The following is a 15,622-nucleotide window of genomic DNA, read 5'->3' on the forward strand; positions in this document are numbered from 1 at the left end:
AAATTTTCCTATGTACATATGTGAATATATCCCAGTGAATTTCACTTTATGTTTGTCCATAATGCAATAATTAAAAAAAAAAAAACTATAAATAGTGTACATCCTACTGCCTTGAATAAGATCCCACCCCCAGCATTGTTCCAGACCACTTTCTTTCTGGAGACTTGCTTACTACCATTCTGCTCCGCTAGCCTCCCTTATATTCCTCAAAATCAATACGCCTTTTTTCACTTATTGTTATCTTTGCCAGAAGTGTTCTTTTTCTCATTCTTCACATCAGACACATCTCGTCCTCTGTATCTCCTTCAACTCACTTTCCCTGCCCAATCTTGTCTAAAGATGACTCTTCCAGGAATTCCTCATCTCATCCATCTATTGTCTTTACACCAGATGTTTTTAAAAAATAATTTTCATTGTAGATGGACACAATACCTCGATTTTGTCTATTCATTTTTATGTGGTGCTGAGGATCAAACCCAGTGCCTCACACATGCCGGGCAAATGCTCTACCACTGAGCCACTACCCCAGCCCCTTTACACCAGATTTTTAAAAGCTGTATCTTGCTGTTTCTTGGGGTTTCTTTCAGGGGCCAGCGAACTTTTTCCATAAAGAACCTCACAGTGAATGTTTTAGACTCTGTGGTGGTTATCTGTGAAAGAAGACATAAACCATACATAAACAAATGGATGTGGCCGCGTTCCAAAAGAACTCTGTTTACAGGCAACAAGCCAGATCTGCCCCCTAGGCTGGAACTTGCCAACCTTGGTCTATTGTATCCCTTACTCTCTAGCCCAGGAGATGAGAGATTCTATAGCTCTTGTTCACTGTTGCATTCCTCAGTGCCTGTTGAATTGTCTGGTCAATAGTGGTGGTTAATACTTGCTGAAAAACAACCGTGTTATAGACCTGAATTCAGTTAGCTACTTTTTAAATTTGTTTAAAAATTCCAGCATCTATTTTTGCAAATAGATAGTCATTAGATACCCATTAGTACAGATAATACTCATTTTACAAATAATAATAGTTTTCTTTTTATTTCTGGATGAAATTTTTAGCAATTTGTGATTGTATAAGCTTTTGAAAAATTTTTCCATATTTTCCTATATTGTGAATACTTTGAATAACGGAGATTATTCTGATCTTGGGAAGTTAGATAGAACCCAGATCTGAAACTATACAGAGTATCATCTTTTTGATTATAGATTTTTATAAATGTTTCTATGTACTGAATTTTCTAACTCTCAGGGCAATAATTGTAATGCGTTTTAACAGAAAGCCCCAATTATACCAGATTTTCAGAATTATTTTTACAAAGTAGCTTATCTTTATGATAGATTGCAAAAATGCATACAATTCTTTGAAAGTTTTTCCATTACTAAGAAATGGAAATCTATCTCCTCATTTTTAAAAATTAGAGGTGGACTTGTGATTTGCTTTGGCAGATAGAATGTGACAGAAATGGTGTAATATGATTTCAGAGCCTGTACTCCAAAAAGATATGTGGTTCTTGCGCTTGCTCTTGCTCAAGGACTCAGAACTCCCATTTGAACACAATAAGGCAGATAAACAAAGGCTGAGAAACCAAGTGGAAAGACACCTCAGTCATCTCATTCCAAGTCAGCTGAGATCTCAAAACCAACCAGCATCAACTGGTCCAACAGCTAATTGCACATCTAGAGTCTGACAAAGACCATGTTCCAATTCAGAACAGAAAAATCATCTGGTTTAATCCTTAAACCTAAGGATATGGCCAAACTGTTGCCAGCTGTTACGGTTTGGATATGAAGTATCCCCCCAAAAGCTCCTGTGGTAACACATGAGAGCCATAATTTAATTAGTCCATCCTAATTTGAATGAACTAATTGAGTGAAAACTGTGGGTAGGTGAAGTGTGGCTGGAGGAAGCCAGGTCACTGGGGGTGTGCCCTTGGGGATTATATCTTGGCCCCTCTTGTCACTTCTCCATCTTTCCCTCCCCTTCCTCCTCTCTCCTCTCTTTTTCTCTCTCTCCTCCCCAAATGCCATGAAGTAAGCAACTTTCCTCTGCTCCCTTATTCCACGATGTTCTGCCTCACCTCCAGCTTGAAGCAATGGAGTCAGCTGACCTTAGACTGAACCTCTGAAAACATGAGCCCCAAATAAACTTTTCCCCCTGTAAGTTGGTATTTTCAAGGATTTTGGTCACAACAACATAGAGCTGACTAATATATCACCATGTAAATGTGTTTTTTGTAAGCAAATTTCAGTTTGGGAATGGTTTGTTCTACAATAAAAACTAACCAACGTACCCTCTAATTTCAATTTTTACCTCTAACAAATTTCTTCTCCTCTTATATTTTAATTTCCTTGTTTTAGTTTTATTTTTTTCTTTCCCCAGTTTGCCAAATTGAATACTTATTTTATTCAACTTAGTATTTCTTTCTCAATGAAGTATCAGGACATCTGCATGAGGCATTCTCTGCATGAGATAGAGATTGAATTGTATCCCTTCAGGTTTTTATCTGGTATGTTGTCTTTTCTATTACTCTCTTGGGGTTTTACATTTCATTTAAAAAATCCTATTCTTGAGATCATCTTAAAGGGTGGTTTTCACTAGATAGCAAGTAAGTTTATCCTGTTTTCTTTGTTATTGATTTTAGTTTTTACATTTTTAGTGAAAAGGCATACTTGCCAAATTTAGTTTCTTGATTTTTTTTATCTGCTCAGTGTCTGATCAATTTTCATAATGGTCCTATGTGTGTAAGAAAATCAGAAATGTAGGTATAGAATATCATATACATGTATAATTACATTGGTAGTCTGTCCAAAATCTCTATTCTTTGCTATTTGGTAAACAAATATTAGTGGTTGTTACACCAATTTTAATTTTAACCAATCACTATAAATAATCTTTGTTGAATACTTTTGAATTCTGGTACATCAATATTAATATCACAGTGTATGTGTGTGTATGTGTGTGTGTGTGTGTGTGTGCATGTGTGTGTTTTAATTTCCATTTGCCTAATATATCTTTCTTCTTCCCTTTATTTTACCTCTTGGTTCTTAGTATAAAGATAGATTTTTATTTTTTAAACAAATGTTAGTCTATCTTTTCATGGGAGAATTTAACCAAAAAATTAATGTTCCACCTAAATTATATTTACTCTTTAGTAGACTTTGTTGTAGCTGTCTCCTTTTCCTTCTCCACATTTCTTGTACTCATCTTTAAAAAAAAAAAAAAATGGGTTCCCTCTTTGTAATTTCATTCTGTTATATAGACATATTTTAATAATAGATTTAACCCTCTAGGTGATTTACCAAATGAAATTGTGATTATCTTTCTCAGTCATCCTCAGCTTTTCTGATGTTGGAGATTTCTGGCCTCTAAACTAGAAAGCAAAACTGTGGAGGTAAGATATCCACCCAGACAATATTCCAGGTCTTCAGACCAGTGTGCAAAGAATAGGTTACCATGGGACTTGGGAGAGGAACTCTTTCTCTCAGAAAGCATCTGCAATGGGAAGGCAGTGTCCAGCTAGCTTGCCGGTTGTTGACCCTCTTCCTGTCGAGGGCTGTGTGCATTCCCCACTGCTCTGTTCCAGGGCAAAAGGTCAAGCGTTCATTGGCTATGATTAGAGTTGTTTAAATCTTAACATCTGCTTGTAATTAGTATAAATCCTTCCAAGATTCTGATATATGATGAATTCTAATCCTCAGTTTCCAGAGGCATTGCACATATTTTTCTAATTTGTTTTCTTAGATATTTTTTAAGATTTATTGAGAGTGTTTTTTTTTTTTTTGTAGCTATTGAAAAAGTAACACACAATCTTGCCTAACATTTGGAAAATGCAGAAAGACCCCAAAGATAAAATGCCCTAATCTATCTACATGGAAATAGTCACTGTTATCAAATTGTTTTACATATATGTTCCAATTCTGATTTTATATCTATTTTTTAAACTAGAGTCAGTGTATTTATAAACTGCTTTTATTTTTAAACCTATATACCATGAGAATTTTTCATTCAATTAATATTCAGCAAATAATTTTTTTTTGCTACTTTAAATTCCATCAAAAATTTCCATAAAATTATTTTCAAATTTATAAGTAGAGTTGTACTGTTATTATTTTCACCTTTTAGTAGTCACTGGGTATGCATATATCTTCTTTCTCATTCTTAAACTTATTTGTTTATTTCCTTTTAGTTTGCATTAAATTATGTAGAGACTATTATCTCTTTTTTATAAACTTAAAAACTTATTTGATGACTTTTAAAAAATATCTAAAAATCAAATGAGTATGATAAGAAACTCCTATATGCCTATTAGTCAAATTCACCATTATTTACATTTTGCTCCATTTGCTGTGTTACTTTGCATTTAGTAGTAGAGATCCATATATATAATATATAATATATATATGGATCTCTACTACTATTCTACATTCTGCTATTTTCTAATGAGTCATCTATGAATACATTGAAGATATCATATCTATTTTTCTCTAAACACTTTGGTATATATTTCCTGGAAAGGATATTTTCCTCCTTAACCATAATATAGTTGTTAAAATTAGGAAGGTAGACATTGGCACACTGGTATAGAATCCATACTCTATATTAAAATCTATTTATATCACAATCATTTTATAGCATTGCTTTAATATATTACTTTAATTCTTCTTGAATCTGAAAGAATTCCTTGGCCTTTCTTTACTTTTCTTGACCCTAAAATTGTGAAGAGGGCAGGGCAGTGATTTTATAGAATATGCCTCAATACAAGTTTGTCTGATCTTTATTCATGATCAGGTTTGTGTTATTCATGTTGGTACTATTATCACAAAAGTGATGTGGAGCCATTATCAGTGCAAAATATAAGGAGTAATACAAAGTTAGTTGTTTTTTCCAAAGTAGTGACGCTGATTAGCTTTGATCACTCTGGTAACATCTGCAGACTTTCTCCACTTCCAAGTAATTGTTTCTCCTTTTGTAATTAACATGTAATTTGACAATTTGAGACTATGTATATATCCTGAATCCCTTGAAACATTTACTTGTTTTAACATTGTTAAATGCTTTTCAAGTCAATCACTCTTTCAAGTCAATATTCTTTCTGTATTAGCATTCTGTAAGGAAGCACACTAATTCTTTCCCATATACTTATATCTATATGGATTCATGGATTCTTATTGTATTAAATTAGTTATAATCCATTTCTATCATTATTTCTTTTGATCTCTAACTTATCCTGGAGTTAGCCAGCAAGAGTCCCTTGATGCTGTGTTCTTTTTCTTTAAGTTTCAAATTATATTGCTTTTTCATTAGCTCTGTTAACTGTTTCCTGTTTCTAAATTTGTTTTCACATGTCCTCACCAATGTATTGAATTGTGGTTTACAGGAAATTCCTCATGAAATTGCAACCTTTTCCTGAAAGGTATCCATCCAAACAACCTTAACTTGTAAAGAAATTTTCTCTATTAGAAAACAGAATTACAATTGGGGGTGGGGAAAAAGAAAAAGAAAAAGAATACTTTTTCTAATTACCTATCACTCTTCTCACCGTTCAGTAGGTTTTACTGCAGTAGTTTGTGGGAAAGTACCTGTTATTTCTATCTTTAGGTTTCATTTTATGATACAAGAGGAGGACCTCATTAGATTTATTAATGTTCTAATAGGACTTCTTCTGTATCATCCATCACAAACTTGGTTTTCAGCAGCCATTTCACTTTTACTTGCTGTAAGAGTGCGTCTGTCTGTAGAGCTTGAGGATTCTCTGTACACTACATGCTTTCATTTGGAAGTGTTAACAGGATCGCCCTTGGACTCCATCAATGTGTCTGGAAGTTATTTCCTCTATGATTTCTGTCCCAGGTATATGAGAAGAAAAAGAAGATGAGTCCAGACCTGCTTCGATACATTTGTGAAGAGAATTTCTCTGTTGCTTATCATACTCCTCTTTGTGAATTTTTCTAAGGCTACTTGCATATTTGGGGGGGGGGGAATTCTCTCTTTTGTGGTCTCTGTCTTGATTTGCCATGGTGGAGTTTTTGTTAATTAAATGTCATTCGGGATGCTCCTGTAGGTGATTCCGCTGGGCCAGTATTTGTTAGAGATGTGCTCCTATGGAGACTTTCCCAGCACTGTCTTCCACTGCCTGTCTTCCTATGTGCTCAGCAGAGGGGGGCAAGGGTTGTGCTCCATGCCTCTGCTCAGGCTCTCATTTTATCTTTTGATCTGTCTCTAGGATTGTTGAACATTTGCTTACTTCTGAATAGAATGAAGTAATTCATGCTCATTTCCTAATTTTCCTCCCCCAGGACTGACATCTGCGTTTTCCTAAGGAAACCAGATTTCCTTTAGTGAAAAATAGTACTTAAGATACTAAGATCTGTATGTTACATATGCTCATTGCTATGGATGTGGCCTTGCCACTAATTCCTTTGATAAAGGGACCTGGAAAATCTTTAGAAACTATTTTTACATTTATTTCTATATCTAACTTAATGAGTTCCAAGTCCAATTCAATACCACAGGCAACATTTGCCTTCTCACCTTTTCAGTATTTTTATGCATTATGTTCTGAAGTGATAAAATGAGATCCCATTATTCATATTGTTTTGTTTAAAAAATTTTTTAGATATTGATGGGCCTTTATTTTATTCATTTATTTATATGCATTGCTGAGAATCAAACCCGGTGCCTCACACATGCTAAGCAAGCGCTCTACCACTGAGCCACAACACTATCCCCTCCATATTGTTTTAACTAATTTTATCCAGTCCAGGGAAAGGCATAGATTAGTTTCAAATTTGTTAGTTGATACCACCAAAAAAAGGTAAGCTTGTTAATAAGAACTTGTTTATGGGTTGGTTTGTTTTTAAGTAAAATTTATGTACAATAGTTTCTTAAAACTTAAGTCTTCTTTGATGAAATTTGACAAATACATACTTACAATCAACACTCCTAACAAAAGGAGTGTATAAAGAAAATTTTCATCACCCTAAGAAGTTCCCATATACTCGTTCCCAGATGTAGGAACAAAAGGAAAGGCTGCCCTTCACCCTCTGACTGTTCACTGGATTGAACAGATTAAATAGAAGAAAATTTACATAAGTTTATTCTGTGTAGAAAGGCAATTACAAAATGTATTTATCCACTAGCCCAACACAATCCAGGCGTATATATACCTTTTCTATAGGGGAGAGAAGGAATAAAGGACATATATAATTTTTAAAAGGATAATTTAAATTGTTTAGGGAATTCAATGGGCTTGGGAAAAAGTAAGTGGCCTGGGATAAAGTTCTTTGATTCAACAGTACAGATACTGGATGGTAAATGATCCTCTTTGGGATATTAATTGGGACCGAAATGGAAAACCACTAACAGTACACTAGGAAACAAACAGATGAGGATGATGGGAACATGAGGTTAAGAGAATAATTCTATAAAATGGGTCCACTGTGCTGACCTCCACGTGCTTTCTTTTGCAAGAAGCAATTTACCTGCAGCCCTGCCTAGCCTCAGTAGACAGCCTATGTCACAGTCCTTAGCAACCTTTTCACTGCAGAAGAAATGCATGCCCAAATTAAGGTCAATAAGAGGAACCCAAGTCACCCTGAAGGACCAGATCCTGAAACTCTGGGAGGTAAGGGTAGTTCCTCCTAACCATAAATTCTGAAAGAATATATAGTTGAGAATCTAATTAGAACTAGTCATGGGCCTGGGCCAAGGCCAAGGCCATGGCAGTAGGGACTTGAAAGTCTGATGTTACCCTGCTGTCAGTCAAAAGTCAAGAGTTAGGGCTGGGGTTGTGCCTAAGTGGTACAGCGCTTGCCTGGCATGTGTGAGGCACTGGGTTTGATTCTTAGCACCACATAAAAGCAAATAAATAAGTAAAGTCCATCTACAACTAATAAAAATATTTTTTAAAAAGTCAAGAGGTGGACCTGGGTGGGACTCTCTGGAAACTTATCTGGGATCCCCAATAAAACTGGAGTGCAGGAGAGGCACACTGTCCCTCTCCTCTCTGAGAGGACCCACTCTCTCCCTTGAGAGTATCCCCTTCCCTTTTTCTATTCCCTCAATAAACTCATTCTTGTTACTCTGAGCGACTGTGTCTGAAATCTTTCTGACTTAATCCCAAGAATCTGTGTTTTAAGAGCGGGTCCTTGCAGTGCCTCACTTTCTTGGAAGGTCCCAGCACTATAACAGTGTGACAAAAGTCTGTCTAGTGTCCAGGTTGCAACTCAGGAAAGGAACCAAAGGTGAGGTCTTCTTTTTCAGCAGGTCTAGACTTTAAGCAGAGAAGGAGACACCAAAGTTAAGCCTCTTCCCGCAACTGCTATTCTCTTAAATTCCTTCCATTGAAAATAATCAGCACCCTAGGGTGACATATTTTGGGTGTTGGACTCCTTCACTTGTCAAAACTCACATGCAAAAAATACAGGCAAGTATGTTCTGATTTTTTTTTTTTCACCATGTATTTGCTTGATAGAAAACAGCCTAGATGTAGTCCTACCATACATGCTCTTTTTTATTCAGCTTGTTTAATTCAGCCTATCTGTGAGATTCATTTATGTTGTCACGTATGCCAGTATCAAAGAAACAACTTGTGGGTTTATTTACCCTTTTTGTTTCTTATAATTCAATATTTTCTTTTAATTTCTTTTTTTTTTAATTGTTGTAGGACTTGATTTTTTTTTTAACTGCTTGAATTTAACATTTACTAAATCCACTTTCATTCCTTCCTGCTGCTTCCTTGCTGTGTCAAAAGCATACCCAGAGTTATTGCTATGAATTCTGTCACTGGTTTTCCCTAAGGCTACCTACTGTATTTGAAAGAGACAAGTATCTTATCTTAGATGTTTTTATTAATACTGTTTGCAAAATACTTTTTAATAACAGTTGCCTCGTGATATTTTGTCCATTCCCACAAAGATTCTACATGGCATTCGCTGCCCACCACCAGCACTTATCTCACAACCTGACACATTCATATTCTTCAAAACTCTAGTTTGGGGGCTAAGTGGAATTCTTTAGTTTCTTCTACTTTAATCCAAAACTTTCTTATTCCTCACTTGGGAAGGAATTATGGTTCAGTTCAGTGTCTACCTTTAATATTGCCTTACCTTTGTCATATCTATTAGAAATTATCTTGTCCATGGCATGGATACATCATTCTTTCCAAGTATTCAGATTCTGAGCAGTTAGTGTGTGGGATAAGCTGAATTTGCTGTGAACAAGGCAGAGACAATCTGATCCAGTACAAAGGGATAAGGTTCTGAAGGGTAAGCCCTCCTCACTAACTAGCAAAGAATAACTCTGAAACAGTCCAAAGAATTGAAGATTGATTCATATATAAATGCATAGGAAGGGAACAGTTTCTGTGAGAACTGTCTCCCTAATCAAGGGCAAAGATAAGAGTTTATAAATGCAACTCTAGGGAGTTTCACCAAAAAAAAGTGGCTAGTCAGCTGAAAGAAGTACTTGGCTTCTCCCTTTAAGATTAGGTGAGTAGAGTGGAGCTCGGTGTACACCAATTTCTGTGACCCAGGTCTGTTTGTGGGTGTTATGACCTGTTGAAAAAATCAAATCCATTAAGTCGAATCAATACAGTACAATTGAGTCAAAATGCAGCAGGCTTTTTTTCCTGCTGATTCTGGTCAGTTCTCTAAGAAAATAAAATTGCTCTGATCGCTTCCTAAATTCTGTCGGTTCTGTCTCTCAAACCCATGCACCCTTCAAGCTCAGGGTCATTCAGCAAACAAGTCTGTGATTAGAAACTCAGAGCTCAACAACAGTTTTCTTCATGGCTTTGTTCATATTGGAGAGGATTTACAGAGTGGGGGGGAATCAGATACTTGAGCTTCAAGCCTCCCTGTCATCTAAAAAAATGTCATCATGGACATTTTCAACATAATTGAGAAAAGGAGAGATAGTTAACCCATCATTATAAAATCAGATGCTCTAAGTTAAGTTCTTACCTAAGTCTAGTGTTATTTTCATCTTATATTGATTATCTTGAATCCCTTGAAACTGATCACTTCTTAGTTATCTTCAGGAATTCAATTCATGTTATAGATGCAACACAGTTTTGTACAGTTCTGATTGTTCCATTGACCCAGTGATTATCTGTTTTGCTTTGTTTGCTATAATTTTCCCATATGTTTGTCACTAATCAAAAAAATTAAATAAACACCTTAATGATAATAATTAATTTCTCCTCAGCCCAAACTGTCTTTTTAGAATTTCACTGTGGTGATCAAATAAAAACGGATAAGTTGATTATTATATCTAGGGTATTGCCAATAATAAAGATATACATCTAGAATAATCTCCTACTTAAATCAGACAAACTGTATTTACCCCCTAAATGTTCAAATAGAGGTAGTGTAACTTTTATTTATTTATTTTTGTGTGTGTGGTAATGCTGGGAATTGAACCCAGGGCCTTTTGCATACGAGGCAAGCACTCTACCAACTGAGCTATATCCCCAGCCCAGTGTAACAAATTTTTAAGCAAAGCAGAGATAATGTCAAAAATCAAACTCAAAATTGGAACTCAAAGAGGATTTGAAATGAGTAATTCCTTTACATGGAAAAGAATTCCTTTTCTTAATCAAAAGTATGTTTTAAAATCTGAGTTGGAGACATCAACATAATCTCCTGTTTAGCTTAATATAAATGCACAGATACGCGTGTACACAGTGGTTGGTAAACACACATGTGCTTTTTTGCTGGGTCAGCTGACAGGACCAGAAGCAATAACAGCTCAGCAGCAAGGAGGAAACCTAGACCCTAGTTCTTGGTTTCTGATACCATTCTCCAATAAAATCACCAGAGAGAAATGGCTGATTCTAGGGCTGGCACAGGAAATAGACAAGATGCACATGAACCATTTTGTAGTATCAAAAAGCACAGAAGTACTTAAAATGAAAACAAAAACTCCCCCACATAATGAGGGCAAGTCAAAATGACATGAGCAAACTGAAAGATCTTTCGGTGGTTGAAGCTGTGACAATTTGAGCAATAAAACAAAGCAAAACAAAAACAGTATTGGTTTATAACACAACATGAAAATAAATATCCATGAGTCCATACTTCCAGAACTACATGACTAAATATTGAATTTAAAAATGGAGTAGAAGGACAAGTGTGGTGGCACATGCCTATAATTCTAGCAGCATGTGAGCCTGAGGCAGGTGGACCATGAGTTCAAAGCCAGCCTAAACAATGTAGTGAGGCCCTAAGCAACTCAGTGAGACCCTGTATCTAAATAAAATACAGTAAGGGGCTGGGAATGTGGCTCAATGATTAAATACCCTTGGGTTCAATCTCTGATACCAAAAGGAAAAGGCACAGAAGAGACAAATTTCCCATGCATAAGTTTAAATAATTTATATAGAGACTCTGCTGTCAAAGAAATGATATAAGAACTCTTCTCTCCTTCAGTGTGGCTGTGCCTAGTAACTTGCTTCTAAGGAATTCATGGGGGTGGGGGATGGAGATGTAACTGCCAGTGGAGAAACTTGGCAAACACACTGCTTCAGCAAGGTAACCAAGGTTAATATCAACAATGATGAGTCATATAAATAGCAAGTCCCCTATGTAAGGTGATGAAAGTGGCAGTTCTCTGTGTTCTTCTTCCAAAACTCATAATCCCAGTCTAACCATGAAGAAAATACCAAATTCCAGTTGAGAAGTATTCTATTAAAAAAAAAAAAATCCTGACCAGGAACACCTGGGCAGTGTTTGAAACTGCCTCATCCAAAACAAATCAAGCCAAGAGGAGAATAAGAAGACAAGACAACTAAATTTAATGTGACATCCTAGATTACATCTTTTTTTTTTTTTTTTGGTGGGGACGGAACCTAAGATTGATTAGGGGAACTCAGCCACTGAGCAACATCCCCAGTCCTATTTTGTATTTTATTTAGAGACAGGGTCTCACTGAGCTGCTTAGTGCCTTGCTTTCGCTGAGGCTGGCTTTGAACTCGTGATTCTCCTTCCTAAACTTCTGGTGCCGCTAGGATTACAGGCATGCACCCCTGAACTCAGATGAAATCTTTTAACAGAAATAAGACACTGTCTAAAAACTAAGGAAATCTGAATAATGTGCAGACTTTAGCTAATATATCAATATTAGTTCATTACTTATTAATTATGATATATAATGTGAGACATCAAGCAGGGAAACGAGGTATGAGGTATAAAAAACTTTGTACTATCATATCAATTTTTCTATAAGTCTAAGATTATGTTTTTAAAGTCAGTTTTTTATATAAAAAGTAAATGTAGAAGAATAAAAAGCTCCAGTGATTTGGGATTATATGTATCAACTATTAACAGTCTAAAGGTCAAGTGTATTAAATTCTCATTTATTATTCTTTCTTTGGTTTGTAGTGGTAACAGCATTCTTTTGATAAAATGATTCAAAGTTATTTACTTTCACTCCCCCAGGCAAAACCTTCCACATATGCCCTTCAATTTGCTATTCTGTAACCTCTTATTGCAATATTTTTAATATAAATTCCTTTTAGAAACAATACATTATAGACTTGTGCTTTCAACTTTATTGAGAGAAGGACATTAGTTCTTCCCTTTATAGGTTCAAATAAATCTCACATTCAAACTTCAGATCTCACATATAGTACTTTTATTCTAAAAAGGAAAATGTACCTTGTGCGATAAACAAAATACAGAGCAGTATGCAAACACAGTTGTGAATCTTATGGACCGAGAGTGACCCTGAAATGAAGGGCCCAAGGCATAGCATGGACAGCAATGACGAGTTGATGGCAACGGGGCAAAAAGAAAGTAAGATATGCAAAATGAACTAAGTACATCATAAATTGAAAATACTCAAAAATGCTATGGACAACATTCATAATAAAAGTCTTCACTTTTTTCAGGGTTTCTCACCATGTAGAGAAAGATACTTGGGGGCTTTTATATTTTAGTATATTATATTCATATACAGTCTATTCCTGTCTCCCTGCTGTTGGAACATGCATTAAGATCAAGGCCCTTCTCTGACATTAAAATTCTGCACGTCCTGGAAAATTTCTGGAAAAAAAATTTCCTCATGCAAATATACATATTCTGTGATGCTAAGCAGTCGAATTCAAAATAGGGAATTTCATTAGATCATGGTAATGTTAGAACTACAGAAAACAGTCTTGAAATACTGGGAAAAGAAATTAATACTGCTACAGAAAATTGTATCAAATTCTAAGTAGGAGAAAGCCATCCCTGTATGGCATTTCAATATCATATTGGAACATTTTCTAACAGGACTACCTGAGGATTATCTAATTCTCGAGAGGATATACTATTGTTTGATTTACTAGTTATCTTTGATTAAGGGCCAGTTTCTGTGAATTACCTGTCAATGATATAGATTTTTTTTCCAGTAGAGGTGCAAATGATTTCTCTCAGAAAAGATAACCTAAAAGATTATAGTTTTATTGCCCTGTAGGATATTAATTAGTTTTGTCTCTTAGTGAGTAAATTTATTTAGCAAGACTTTTCTTTCCTGGCTGACTTAATATAAATCAATCTCAATCTCTCTCTCTCAATATCTTTCTCCATCTCTCTCTATAGAAATAGAGAGCTATCTCTACACCCATATGCATATATATAGAATATGTATGTGTGTATATAGAGTATATAAGTATACATAAGTGTATATTCATATTTACACATGCACATATAAAGTATATCTATAATGTAATGTGTGTATATCTCATATGTTCTTAGAGGAGTCTAACCATTTTACTGGCACCCTTATTAGTAGTCAAATGCATCTTTGACACATGTTTATACTACCTTTGTATAAGAGTCATGCTTTAATAAAATGACTCAAAGGTTTTTTACTTGCATTTCCCCAGGTGAAATAAGCATATAATTGTTAACCCTCTAAAACAGGTCATTAAAAGAGATTTATGCTAAATTGATTGGTTTAGAATGCTACCCAACTGTCCTCATTTATTAATGATTATTAGTAGCAAAAGACAGTATCTGTGGGCAATTATCAGTAGTAACATAACATAAAAATCTTTTGTAAAGTTGAACAGTTTGACTTTCTGATGGGTGAACAAGTTGAATGCCTTATAACCTTTCAAAGCATTTAAGCAGTTTTCAGTTGGATAAAATGCTTTTTTTATATATGTTTACATTTTAGATGAAAACTATTTTACTAATAAAAATCAGTATTTGTTCATCTGCCATCAAACTTTATCCTTAGAGGAATGAATAAATTTCATTCTCTGGATTGTATGTCATATGGAGGGGAATAATAGGACATAATTATCAAGTAATAAATTTTTAATACAATATCTTTTGTAATATGATAACTTCAGGCTATAAGGACATTATATAAATAATTGAAGTAAATAAAACAAAGACAGAATAACTACTACATTAAACTTCATTAAGTAATCCATACGGACAAGTGGTGTTAAGCAAGTAATTTGGCTACTCAGTCAGTTTAAGAATAAAGTGCCACAAATGACAGTCATCTTTGAAACTTCTCTAAATGTAGCTTCTTTGAAAACAATAAAGAAATGTCAGCAAAAGTATCCAGATTGGTGTAACCATTATCAATGAGGAGAAGGCCCTTTATTTAGCAGCCAGCATTTTACAAATAAATGGCTGTGGAAGTATAAATCCTGTCCCAGTAAAAAACCCATGCTTCTCGTATTCATTGGTCATAATTTTTTACTTAATGTCTATAATTTTTTTTATTTCTGTAATTTATAAATCCCCTTCAAGAGCCAGTAAGTGGTATCATTAAAATTTGAATGCAAGACTTAAAATTCTACATCCAGTGCTTTTTCCAATGTTATTTCTGATCCGTGTTAATCAAAACCTTGTTTAATGTTTTCAGGATGGAACAGTATTTTCATTTCCATAGGAATAGGATATGTGCATATATATAAATTCTCAATTATCCATGCCAATAAAAAACATTAGCATGAAAAAACAGGCTACCACCACTTGTGAGGTAGGTCCATGTGCAAAAAAGTGAATGTGTGTTTCCATGTCCATTCATATTTATGTATTTAATAACCAACACTATATAATCTATTCCTGACTATATCCCACATGGTTTTCTGTTCAAAATATTAGTGCCCCCCTGGAGTTTTTTAATACACACAGATTTAGAAAACTTGGTAGCGGGGGCAGGTTTCTTTTACTGATATACTGTGTTTATACCTAAGGTAAATTGTACTTCTGACCAAAAGGCCAACACACAGAGTTTGGGATTTTTCAGTCAATTTAATAGACATAAAATAGCACTACCATTTAGACAGTATTCATATATAAACAATAGGAAATAGGAATACTATTTAAAAAAAAAAAAGTCACGCGGAAAGGCCCAACAATGCTGGACTGAGGTTTAAGAATTTCGGATTTGAGTAGTGGTCATATTGCATGTATTACATTAGGAAATCACCTGGGAATGTTTTCCTCAAATGGAAAGTCAAAGGGCTAGGCTAACTCTAAAAAAAGTCTTTAGTCCTCTTTTGTTTCATAAATTCATTTACTCCTCAAAAATTTTTCAAGCATGAAAGATAAATTTCAAATAAAAATATAATTGTTTATTAAAATTGAAACAAGCATATAAAATTTTAAAAAGTAAAAC

The 15,622-nt window shown here is 34.8% G+C and overlaps 1 non-coding gene across 1 annotated transcript; it reads right to left on the reverse strand.

Moving 5' to 3' along the window:
• Positions 1-10,398: 10,398 nt before the first annotated feature.
• Trnat-cgu (transfer RNA threonine (anticodon CGU)) lies at positions 10,399-10,471 on the reverse strand. The gene has a single exon. It is a non-coding gene; the product is annotated as a tRNA-Thr (tRNA).
• Positions 10,472-15,622: the final 5,151 nt, after the last annotated feature.

This window comes from Callospermophilus lateralis, chromosome 1, assembly GCF_048772815.1.
Source record: "Callospermophilus lateralis isolate mCalLat2 chromosome 1, mCalLat2.hap1, whole genome shotgun sequence".
Lineage (NCBI taxonomy): Eukaryota > Metazoa > Chordata > Mammalia > Rodentia > Sciuridae > Callospermophilus > Callospermophilus lateralis.